The sequence below is a fragment of the Nicotiana tomentosiformis genome, chromosome 12 (assembly GCF_000390325.3).
Source record: "Nicotiana tomentosiformis chromosome 12, ASM39032v3, whole genome shotgun sequence".
Taxonomy (NCBI): Eukaryota; Viridiplantae; Streptophyta; class Magnoliopsida; order Solanales; family Solanaceae; genus Nicotiana; species Nicotiana tomentosiformis.
The window spans coordinates 55,391,612-55,405,289 of record NC_090823.1 but is presented as its reverse complement, the minus strand read 5'-3'; the positions used below and the strand labels follow the sequence as shown (position 1 = coordinate 55,405,289).

The 13,678-nt window shown below is 38.3% G+C and overlaps 1 pseudogene; it reads right to left on the bottom strand.

Annotated features, from left to right (window-relative positions):
- Window positions 1–5,204: 5,204 nt before the first annotated feature.
- Window positions 5,205–6,236, bottom strand: LOC104096515 (spermidine synthase-like; annotated as a pseudogene).
- Window positions 6,237–13,678: the final 7,442 nt, after the last annotated feature.

Sequence of the window (13,678 nt, the reverse complement as noted above, 5' to 3'; positions counted from 1 at the left end):
TGTCACTTGTTAGGGCCTTATATGTGGTTGGATATGAACATTGTAACTAACACACTTTAATTCCTTGGTCAGCGAGGATTTTGGGTCTGTTGTTGTGCGAGGAGTAAGACTATTGAAGGCCTGGGGATATCCCTATGTTACTTTTGGATTGGGTCTGTAACTATTTTAGTGGGCTTGTATTTGTTCCAGTTTGTATTTTTCCATCGTTGAGCTTGTATTATTTCATTACGGGCTTGTAATAACTTGTAATAACGAACTGTAAGGCCCCGTAAAATTTTGCCAAGGAATTCAAGTTTTGTGGCGCCGTGGTAGGGTAATGTGTACAGAGGTAGTAGTTAATCTTTGCGGTGAGCTGGGTTGAAGAATGCATCGAGATATTGGTGGAAAAGTTTTGCTGAAGGGCCAATTATGCGGTAAGATTAACGACTGTAGATCCGTTGTGCGAGCCGCATACCCATCGTGGAGTTGAGCAGAAAATTTTTCGCATTTTGAAGATTGTTCTGTAGTCCATTATGCGATCACATACCTGTTTCCGCACTTCTGTAGCAGATTTAGTGTGCCGAATTTCGAAGGGTAATTCTGCGGTCTATTTCGCAGCCGCATAAGTGGACTGCAGACCGCAGACCTGCCCAGACCAGCCCAGTATTTTGCATCACTTTCACGGTCCATTTTGCGGGCCGCATATCTGTTCTGTTGTCCATTGCGCGACCACAGACTTGAGTTCGGAGTGTCTATTTTTCTATTTTTATAACCCGACCCCATTTTGATAAATAACCTTTGGGGCTCATTTTGAAGCGAATGTCTGATGCTTTTAGAGAGAAGTAAGATTATTTTAGAGAGAGAAGGGGAAGACCTAGCATTTTAATCACTAATTCTTGCACCAATCTTCAAGAATCATGGAAGCCACTCACTAGACCACCATCTATCCGGGTAAGTTCTTGTCTTACATCATCCATGCAAGTTTGTTTAGTGTCTAAGTAGATTCTAGAGTTGGAGATAGGCCATGCATGTGATATTAGGTGTAGTATGTGGGGTTGTTGAACTATTTTAGGTAGTTTCTTGTTGAAATTGGTTGAGGGAGGATGGGATTATCATTGTAGAGCCTTGGAGTCGATGTTTGCATAATAGGTGTTTGACCAAATTCCTAAGAGAGTTACACCATGAGAATCCTTCTAATTACTATATGATTTTCACTATCTCCCTATAGATTGATATTGCAAGAGGTGTTGGGACATTGTAGTAACTTAAAAAAAAGCTCAATCAAGGTAAGTTGGCTAAATTTCTGTCTAGAGTCGAATTCCATGATGATCCTAAATCCCATGTTATGGGTTGTTCCTAATAAATTTGATTATTCTAAACAAGTGTTGTATTAAAAGATATATGTACTCAAAACATGTTCCAATTGCTCCTATCTTATCATGATATCTTTCAGAAATGAGTTCAAGTAAGGGTGATGTATTAAATCATTATCACTTCAACTAGTGTTTCAAATGAAAGTCTATTATGCTTAACTTGGACAGAAAACCCATTGTGCTTAAGACTCATATTGCTCATATATATGTTTGAGGTCATGATTCCAAATGCCCTTAACTTTTGATAACCTATGATAATATTTGGAAGTGAAAGAAGTGATAGTAAGATATAAAATGTAGCCATGGTTGTTGTAACTAGTGCATTTGAGTTGAATTCGTGTTTCAATCGTAAATCACCATGCTCTCCTTTATAAATATTTCCAATGTTATTTGAGTTCTTACATACTAATGAGTTGAAATTGTGTATTGCCCTTTTGGGTAAAAGTATTTCAAGAATAAGTTGTGTATCACTCGTTTATGATTTTAACTTGTGCTTCAATTACATTGCTCCATTCTTTGGAAAGGAATCTATTGTGTTTAAAACCTTCATTACAAATGAACCTAAAGTTGTGATTTCTGGAATATTCTATACGTTGATGATATGATGATGTTCCTTGAAAGTAAAAAAAATAAAAGTGTGGAATATGAAATACGGCCAACGTGCCATGAATAAAGAATCATACGTATGGCCAATAGAGCCAAGGAAACAATGATGTTGTGAATGGTTGAAAGTATTAATGAAGCTTTATATAGTGTGGAAGGTTATGAGGTGAATATATTTGTACTTCTGTTTCCCTTGTGTGCAAAGAAAATGTTTTTGGGAGTATCATTAGCGAACCGAGGAAGGGTGGGTCGTAAGGCCCACACCCGAAACTACACCTGCCGATGTAGGAGCTCATTGTGGTTATTCCCCTTATTAGGGATGAGATTGATGTGTTGAGATTATTCCCCTTGATTGGGATGAGATTGTTGGTAGCCCTAGATTTGATGTCGACTCACACGACATAAGTGGGGAAACGACCTAGCCGGTCGGATGGTGATCGGACGCCATGTTGCGCACATGGTAGTTCCTACTCTTGGTAACACCTTTCTTTCTTTTTCATCATATGTCAATCCACATTTTTTGTGGAGAGACGGCTTAGCCGATCGGGCCGAGATCGGACTCCGTGCTAAAAACACGGTTGTATATCGGTGCTAATGATCTTTCAACCAAAAATAATATTACTTTTGTGGTTTGAAAAGTGTCATGTTGTAACGTGGCATTTGGGTAGCATCAATCGTTACTTGTTGCTTTCATTATTATTCCCTTCTTATATTAGCATTATATTTCGAAAGAGGACAGTTAGCTTTACATACTAGCACTATTCTATATGTACTAACGTCCCCTTTACAAGGGGTCTGCATCTTCAATGGATGCAGGTGATTCGTGTTACATCACATACTTTAATACTAGGATGAGTCGTAGTAATCCATATGAGCTTGAAGGGATTAAGACTATTCACGAGGTTATAAGGGATTTGTGATTATGTTATTGTAAGATCCCGTAAGTTTAACAACCTTAATGTCGTTATATACATTTGATATGGTATTTTGAATGGAACAATTTTGTAAAAAGAAAGGTTGTGAATACTCCAGACTTCAGATAGAGGTTGGGTTTTAGATTAGTTTACAGAGGAGACCCTAGCAAAAATTTTGTAAATCTCTAAGAGTTAACATTCGAGGACGAATGTTTCTAAAGGGGGGAAGGATGTTATATCACGTACTTTAATAATAGGATGAGTCGTAGTAATCCATATGAGCTTGAAGGGATTAAGACCATTCACAAGGCTATAAAGGATTTGTGATTATGTTATTGTAAGACCCCGTAAGTTTAACAACCCTGATGATGTTAGATACATTTGATATGGTATTTTGAATGGAACATTTTAGTAAAAAAAAGTTTGAAAAATATGATTTTATATAGTTATTAATATTACTACTTTCGAATATGCTTTAAATTATACGCATAATATGAGAAAGTTTATGAGATTTTCTTTATTGTAAAGATAGAAATTATTTTCTCACAAGAAAAGAAAATTATCTTTTACCATTTTAAGAATTAAGCGTACAAAAATTTGTACTCTTTATATGAGATTAAGAAACTTAGAAGTTGAGAAAATATATGTATTTTTACATGGATGTTTTAATGAAATAATAGTGTATGCATTGATTTTATATGGTATCACACGGCCATAATAGTAAGGTGTACAAAGTGTGTTAAAAGTAAGTAGTATTTTAAATAATTTGAGATAATTCTTAATTATGTGGGTAATTGGTTAATTATAGAATTAGTGGGGGATTAATAAATTAATTAAGGAAAAGGGGTGAAAATTTGGATAAGTTTAAGTGCATTAATGTGGAAGCATGGGCTATTCAACCAAATGACTCATTAGTCTTTATAAATTGGTGGCATGTTAGGAGAAGTTTTGGATAAAATAATCCCCACAAGTGGGGCCCACACCCACTAATATACAAAGCTTCTCTAAACTACAAACATTGAGATGCCTACTACAAATTAACGTATGAGATTTATCAAAGAAGGAATTCATGCGAATCCTTTACTTGGCTTAGATGGCAACGTGATTTTCTTCAGAAAACTAATACAAAAGTATGTCCAACACAAACAATAAGAAGCCACGAAACTCATACAAGATTAGACAATAGCAACTTGATTTTCTACAACAAAATTTCATACGAAGTTATACTACGCAATAGCAACGGGATTTGCAATACTAAGGGAGCCCTGTATAATCTTTCTCAAGAATATCATACGGAATTTTTCCCTACTCCGATCCGCCATTACGTGTTTCGTCGCTATTGGCATGTGTTAGAAGGATTGTCAAGGGAATCGGTCAAGTTCTGTTAAGGCTATCCCGTATTTTCTTTTGGCATGATCCAAGTAACGATACGTAAACGTAATGCTATTCCATAAGTGGTTCTACTCTTACCAGTTAAGGATGTCTATGTTATTCATCCATTTAAAGTTATATTCAAGTATGTCTAAGTACGTTCCTAAGTCTTTATTGCGGTATATGATAAAGATATTAATGTTCAAAATGGTATTATATGCATCATGCATTTACCATCGAGCTACGGCCGGTCGGGCTGTTACACATTTACCACTGAGCTACGGCCGGTCAGGCAGTCATGCATTTACCACCGAGCTATGGTCGGTTGGGCAGTTATACATTTACCACTAAGCTACGGCCGGTCGGGCAGTCATGCATTTACCACCGCGCTACGGCCGGTCGGGCAGTTACCACTTATCAGTTGGGTAGTCATGCATCATACGATAAGGATAATAGTTTCAAAGAGAAGTATCATATATATAAGTATACTAAGTATGCATATACGGTGGCACTTTAGAGATTCAGGTAGATTCTTATATGTTTTTAATTAATGTTGACTTATTATTATGTTTCAGTTCTGCCATACATACTCGGTACATTATTCATACTAACGTCCTTTTGTTTGGGACGCTGCATTCATCCCTGCATGTATAGATAATAAGTTTGACAAACCCTCATAGTAGACGAGGTCAGCATTGAATGAAGGATCGGTAAGACTCCATCTCATTCGGAGTGCAGCCGAGTCTATAAGTCATCGTGTCAGAGTTTTTCTACAGACTTATGGGTAGGCCGATACCCTATCCCATTTGATGTCGAATAATCTTAGAGGCTTTGTAGACAGAGGTTCATTTTGTACAGTATGTCAGAGGCCCTGAGGGCCCACATGTATTAATGTTTTAAGAAAGATGGTTCATTGATATAGTATTTTCCCACTTACCAACTCTTTTGGCCTAAATAACCTAAAAACATTGACTTAAACAAAAAAACCTGCGACAGTTATAGGCATTGTACAACAACTAATCCTGCTCCAGTAAAGTACTTCAAAATGCGCCCCATCATTTTCCATTGGATTCAATCACCCTCTTGCAAATGATGGCAACAGAATGATGCTTTGTGAAGCTCAGATTTATAAAACATCAAAGGTCCAAGAGTTTTGGTATGGTTGTCATTGTCATCATCGATGGGGTTAATTGGGTTCTTGAAATTAACTGCAGGTCCCTCAGTAGAGCAGTGCATAAAACCAATCATACCACTTGGATGATTTGGCGACAATTGGCAATGATTTCATCAATTATGTGCATGTGAAGACATATACTCTCAGCCTGTGTAGATACAACCCCTCCTAGACATAGAGTTCTTGCTATAGGTTCTAAGAAAGGCTTTTTGAACAACTCTTGTGCTGGACCTATAGGGTCAGATGAATCCACTATGACAACATCATAAGTTCTTGCATCAACATTTTTCAAAAATGCAACTCCATCACCAGTGTGGATATTAACACATGGATCCTTGTATCATATAGCTACATCTGGGAAAATATGTTTAGAAACCTGAACTACCATCTTGTCAATCTCACATATGTCAATCTGCTCGATAGAAGAATGACACGACACCTCACACATGACACCACCATCTCCTCCTCCAATAACTAACACCTTTTTGGGATTTGGAATTGAACAAAGAGGAAGATGAGCAATTATCTCTTGGTAAGCACATTCATCCCTCTCTGTGAGTTGGATCAAACCATCCAAAACAATCACCTTTCCATAAGTTTATGACTGAAAAACCATGACATTCTGGTAATCAGACTTACCTTGAAACAATATTTTCTCAACCTTCAATGAGTGTGTTTCCCCAGGCCAAAGAGGCTAATCTCAGAGAACCATCCAGGAAGAACAAAAGAGATATAAGGAGACTCATTGGTGCAACCGTTGTCATTATTGTTGTGGTTGGCTACTTCCATCTCTTCCTGTTATTGTTACTCTTCTCTTGGTCTCTTTACATGCAATACAAATGTCGCATACTTCTTTGATACTCCAGATCATGCTATCAAGCTCATGATAGGAAGCTAATTTCTTTGTCATGTCTCATTTTCATGATGGGTAATCCACTAGTTCGAAGCAGCAAAGAGGGAATAACCCCGCCATTGAATCTGGGGGAGATTGCACAAGAGTTCTTTGGGAGATCGGATCGAGCCATGGGGGGATTGGAAGAATTAGTTTCTAGGGGAGGTGTCCTTGTTCCTATTAATGTTATAGCGCCACCGGACCATGTGTTGGGAGCACCTAAGAGATGAAAGACGATTGTTGGCCCCAACAAGCCAGAATGTTTGATATGTAAGAAGTGCCACTCGGGTTTATGTTGGTTGACTCTTGAAATATGTTATGGTTATGGAAAGAGGGGGCACAAGAAGGACAAATGCCCTAGGTTGGGTACACCTATCCCGGTCTGCCCGATATACGGGATGGAACATTTGGCATCATGTTGCAAGTATGTTCAGAAGCATGTTAGGGGTGGCAAGCTTGGGCAATTCCAAAGGTCCACACACGAAGCCAGTGCATAGATTGTTACTCCCACCCCATAAAGGCTTGGAGGAATGATAAGGGGAATGCTTTATAATTTTTGCAAAAAGGGTAATTATCAGGTCAGTGGGGTGAGTCAATTTAGTGGACCTTGTCCCCGTGGCGTGAAGTGTAGGAGATGTCATTCAGGGGTATGCCACTATGGTACCAATGTATGTTATGGATGTAGAGTTGAGGGGAATCAGTTAAGGCATTGCCCGGTCAACCTAAAGTCACCAAGTAAGTCACTCCTTAGTATATCATAATGAACACCGCATAATTTTCCTTATTGTATATGTACATCTATATTGAGAGCATGCATAGATATGGTCTTAACAAGAATCTGAATCACAAAACATTGCATGTATCTACTCTTTGAACGAGATGCATTATTCGTGAAGCCTCTAAATTACAATTCTCTTACTTACAACCTCTTGAGGAATTGAGTTCTATAATGATTTCCTTGAAATAAGTTATAACCCTAGGCTAATACTTCCTACTTGCTTCCCTAAATTCTCCACAAAGGACTACACCTGATGAATTTCTTATATATTCTTCTGATCCAAGAGGATAACATCTACTCACTTGTGCCTATGCACGCACCATCATAATATTTACCTACATGTCATCGAATCTAATGCAAAGCAGCCTAGTGTCGAGATCTTTCTTGAGCCACTCTCTCTCTCTCTCTCTGATTTATGTAGCTCATATGGTTTGAACAGTCACTTTACTCCCTTTGTGAGCATTATCATAAACCCTTTTTACAGTCTAGCAACATAATAGCATGTCTCAGCACCTATCATATGTGTACATTTCAATTGAAATGGTTACTTGTCTGCATAAAGTCTCTCTGAAATTTGAGGTCCTCACACATCCATCATAAGAAGATCTTGTGTTTGCCTATCTTAGTATAACTTTCATGTCCACTTAGGATATTCCGCAGTAAGTAGCTCACTTTGTTCCTAATATTGTAGTTGCCCATGACGTGGCCTGGTATTGCAGTTTGGGAGTTATTATAGCAGAAATATGTCCTGCTCATAACAAATGTTCATTTTCTCTTTACACCTCTACAATGTGTTCTGTCTACGTTCCTTAGTTAGTAAATTAATTATGCTAGTTTCCCGATGCTTATTCGATAACCATGAGATATCACATCCTTCTGTATGTCATTGTAACACTTCCTTTCTCATAGGGTCCTTGATAGGCCCTCCGTCGAGACCGAATGCGCCTTTCGGGTTATCATAGCATCATGTCTACTTCTTATGTTTTTCCCATAATTTGGTAGCATATGGGTACTTTTTAAGTCATAAAATCCATGGCGAACTCATTTTGAACATTCGCAACCCTTCCATAATTATTTTATAGTGCTTTCTTGGGTTTCGTTATCTTTAACACTCGAATTCTAGAATCATTTGCTATGCCATTGTCATGTGTGGAGAGTTACTATCCTTAATATTACACATCCCTGGGTGGATAGGGGTTTTATTTGCCTTTCTCCCCGGAGAATCATATTAACCATTAGAACTTCTCTAAATAATACATGATTTAATCCCAATATTAAGATGTTCTAGCTACATGGTTTCACTCATGTATGGTTGGAGTTAGGTAGCCTTACCGCAACCTTTCCCTCCCAACTTCAGGTGGATGTTGCAGATTCTGGCACATATCATAAGCATATTGATTTGAAAGACAAGTTTTTCGTATCTCTAGTCCTCTCATATAGGATCAACTATCGGGAAGGGTTAAGCTGTTACAATGATAATAATCTCACAAGTGTTCAACCTCTTTTCCAACCCAGTAGGCTTGGAGTATAGTTTCCTTGTGTCAAATACTGTCAAGAGCGTAACGCGGATTCATGTATTTTTGTAATCTCTATCACAATCATGGTGCAAGAATCTTCTCATTTTGAGTTAAACTGATTTTCCCTACACTCAACGAGGCAACTGGTGTCCCGTACTTGGCTATTTCACCTCAAGGCTTACTATTTTCGAACAAGGCACATGTTGAATGACACAATTATTACTATCCCTTTCATAACTCGTTTGTCTTCCAAGAATAAATGATGCTAACATCTTTATCCTCCCGATAATGCCTCCTATGTACCACTTGTCTAAAATGACTCACTTCTTTTACATCATAGGATCACGTACATGCTTCCTACAATATCAATGTGTACTAGTTAACTCTATGCCCTATTTGTCAAATCAATGATGTCATTACAATGATTAACCATGTCAGCGTTGTAGGTAGTAATCTTCATATCTCTTAGGATATAACCTCAAGAAATGCCCTGCTTAGCACATGGATGGATTCTTGAAAAACTCTAGCTCAAACTCGAACCTCGTTTTTCCTATTTGTAGTAGATCTCTAGAGAGTTGTAGTTTCACACATGTCAAATAAGAAGCATCATTTGATGATCAAACATATTCGGGTAGGAAATTCCATGGTCATATTCATTCAGTCACATCATAGTATAAGGAGACGGAGGGGGTTAAAGGTCACCAAGGGTCCAATTCGGGTGTTTGGCATAGAGATTTAGAGTTGAAGAAAGTGAACGGGTTATTCTCAAGATTTCTCCATGAAGTTATTATGTGAATTGTTAATAAGAGTAAAGTAGGTGTAGTTCACATTGGGCCTTATGTAGTCTTGAAGGAAATATGTCAAACTATGAGTATGATGTTTCCCCATCGTTGTTCTCCATGCATCCGGTGCTTCATGTGTCTATGTCAAAGAAGGCAGTTGGAAATCCTTTGTCCGTCGATCTGGTGGAAGCTATTGGAGGTGATGTTAATGGATAATTGGCTCATGAGAGGTACCTAATTGCCATCCTTGTTAGATAAGTCCGGGAGTTGAGATTGCCTGCATCAAGTGCTTTGGCGAAGTCTATGAGTCAAGGAGGTCACCTCGAAGGCCGAGGGTATTGTGGAAAGAAAATATTTTCACTTATTTGTATAGAAAATAGTTGGGGTTCGAACGGTACATTCTATGTGTTATGATTTAAATCAGTACAGTTCATGTCCAGGTACCACTTTTGTTAATGTAATGCCCGTAATGTTGAGATTAGTGTTGTTGATATATAATGTAATGCCTCGTTGAGTTATTGAGGAGTTGTTAGGGTGGTTTTAGTGTTAATCTAGTAGGTGGATTAGCCCAATTACAGGGGAGACTCTGCCAAAATTTCTGAAATATTTGGGGGTTAGTCAAATTTGTATATTTTGGGCGGGCTCTACTCCTCATTCAAGGATGAATGATCCTAAGTGGGGGAGGATGTAAGGCCCCATAAAATTTTGCCAAGGAATTCATGTTTTGTGGCGCTGAGGTAGGGTAATGTGTACGGAGGTAGTGCGAGGAGTAAGACTACTGAAGGCATGGGGATATCCCTGTGTTACTTTTGGATTGGGCTCGTAACTGCTTTAATGCGCTTGTATTTATTTCAGTGTGTATTTTTCCATCTTTGAGCTTATATTATTGTAATAACCAACTGTAAGGCCACGTAAAATTTTGCCAATGATTTGAAGTTTTGTGGCACCAAGGTAGGGTAGTGTATACAAAGGTAGTAGTTAATCTATGCGGCGAGCAAGCTCGCCGTACGGACTTTCTGGCTTGAAGAATGCATCGAGATATTGGTGGAAAAGTTTTGCTGAAGGGCCAATTATACGGTCAGATTAGCGACCACAGATCTGTTCTGCGGGCCGCATACCCATCACAGAGTTGAGCAGAATTTTGTTTGAATTTTGAAGGTTGTTCTGCGGTCCATTATTCGATCGCATGCCTGTTTCCGCACTTCCGTCGCAGATTTAGTGTGAAGAATTTTGAAGGGTGATTTTGCGGTCCATTTCACGACCGCATAAGTGGTCTACGGACCACAGACCTGTCCAGACCAGGCCAGTTTTTGGCATCACTTTCGCTGTCGATTTTGCGGGCCGCATATATGTTCTGTGGTCCATTGTGCGACTGCAGACTTGAGTTCGGAGGGTCCATTTTTCTATTTTTATAATCCGACCCTATTTTTATAAACAGCCTTTGGGGCTCATTTTGAAGCAATGTCTTATGTTTTTAGAGAGAAGTAAGAGTTTTTTAGAGAGAGAAGGAGAAGACCAAGCATTCTAATAACCCATTCTTGCACGAATATTCAAGAATCATGGAAGCCACTCACACGAGCACCATCTATTTGGGTAAGTTCTTGTCCTACATCATCCATGCAAGTTTGTTTAGTGTCTAAGTAGATTGTGGACATGGAAATAAGCCACGCATGTGACATTAGGTGGTAGTATGTGGGGTTGTTGAACTATTTTGGGTAGTTTCTTGTAGAAATTAGTTTAGGGAGGAAGGGATTACCATATTAGAGCATTGTAGAGGATTTTTGCATAATAGGTGTTTGACCAAATTCCTAAGAGAGTTACACCATGAGAATCCTTCTAATTACTATCAGATATTCGCTATCTTCATATCAAGGTATGTTAGCTAAACATCTCTCTAGAGTCGAATTCCATGATGATCCTGTAAGTTTCAAGTATGGTTGACCCAAGTTCCTAAATCCCATGTTACGGGTTGTTCCTAATAAATTTGATTATTCTAAGCAAATGTTCTGTTGAAAGATATATGTACTCAAAACATGTTCCAATTGCTCCTATCTTATCATGATCTCTTTCAAAAATGAGTTGAAGCAAGGGTTATGTATTAAAACGTTATCACTTCAACTAGTGTTTCAAATGAAAGTCTATTATGCTTAACTTTGAAAGAAAACCCATTCTGCTTAAGACTCATATTACTCATATACATGTTTGAGGTCATAATTCCAAATGCCCTTAATTGTAGATAACCTATGATAATATTTCGAAGTGAAATAAGTGAGAGCGAGATATAAAATGTAGCCAAGGTTGTTGTAACTAGTGCATTTGAGTTGAATTCGTGTTTCAGTCATAAATAGCCATGCTCTTCTTTATAAATATTTCCAATGTGATTTGATTTCTTACATACTAATGAGTTGAAATTGTGTATTGTTCTTCTGGGAAAAAGTATTTCAAGAATAAGTGGTGTATCAGTCGTTTATGATTTTAACTTGTGCTTCAATTGCTAGTCATTTTGCTCTATTCTTTGGGAAGGAATCTATTGTATTTAAAACTTTCATTGCTAATGAACCTAAAGTTGAGATTTCCGGAATATTCTATACGTTGATGTTATGATGATGATCCTTGAAAGTAAAGAAATGGAAGTGTGGATTATGAAATACAGCCAACGTGCTATGAATGAAGAATCATACGGCCAATAGTGCCAAGGAAATAATGATGTTGTGATTGGTTGACAGTACTAATAACGCTTTATATAGTGTGAAAGGTTATGAGGTGAATATATTTGTATTTCTGTTTTCCTTGTGTGCAAAGAAAATATTTTTGGGAGTATCATTAGCGAACCGAGGAAGGGTGGGTCGTAAGGCCCACACCCGAAACTACACCTGCCGGTGTAGGAGTTCATTGTGGTTATTCCCCTTATTTAGGATGAGATTGATGTGTTGAGATTATTCCCCTTGATTGGGATGAGATTGTTGGTTGCCCTGGATTTGATGTCGACTCACACAATATATGTGGGGAGATGACCTAGCCGGTCGGGTGGTGATCGGATGCCATATTGCTCGCATGGTGGTTCCTACTCTAGGTAACACCTTTCTTTCTTTCGCATCACATGTCAATCTACATTGTTCTTGGAGAGACAGCTTAGCCGATCGGGCAGAGATCGGACTCTATGCTAAAAACACGGTGGTATATCGGTGCTAATGACCTCCCAACCAAAAATAATATTACTTTCATGGTTTGAAAATTGTTATGTTTTAACGTGGCATTTCGGTATCATCAATCGTTAGTTGCTACATTCATGATTATTCCCTTCTTATATAGCAATTAAATTTTGAAAGAGGACAGTTACCTTCACATACTAGTACTATTCCATATGTACTAATGTTCCTTTTGCCGGGAGTGCTGCATCTTCGATGGATGCAGGTGGTTCGTCAATCGGCATCTTTGGTCTTCGTTAGATGTTACTCTCTATTCAGCAGTTTTTGGTGTGCCCTACTCTATCCCGGGCCATATATCACTTGACATTGTACTTTATGTTTTGAGGTATAGCTGGGGCCTTGTCGCCGGTACTTTCATACTACTCTTATGTTGTACCTAGAGGCTCCGTAGAAATGTTTTGGGTGGTGTTCAATGTTGGGAAATGAACCAGAAGTGCTGGTATCTGTGGAAATTATGTTTTCTCTCATAAATATGAATTTGTGATATTCTAAAAATTGTAAACATATATCCTTTGAGTACTAGAATAGAATGTGAAGCACTTGACTCTTCTCATGTCTATCTCTTTTTATTGGTTCTTTTATTGTTATTGGGTAAGATGGGGTAGAAGGCATCCACTAGGATTGCTTGACCGGGATATCTTGGCTGAGTGCCGGTCGCGTTCCCCAAGGTCGAGGTGTGACACGAACAATTGGGGATTAGTGGAAATTGGGGGAACTGGATACCTTATCTTTTGTATGAATGGGGTAGAGAACCTGCCTATAGGGCTCTAATTGCTTATTTGCTTGCCATGCCCCATCTTTGGGGAGTATTTGTACCATTTACTGATTTTCTTGCCTATTCACTTAGAAAGCATGATTCAGGCTAATATAATATCTTATCCTGCAATGTTAGAAAGTATGCCTATAGGAATTAAAATGACACTTGTTGATTGCTCGTTACAACGCCTAGGTACCATATTTAATAGGATACTAACACAATAACTAAAACAGTATGCTTTGGTGTATTCCTTAACTATGTGACTCATTTAGATACCATGTCTATATGATCTCAACTCAAGTGATCAAAGTTGTTACTGCCAATATTCT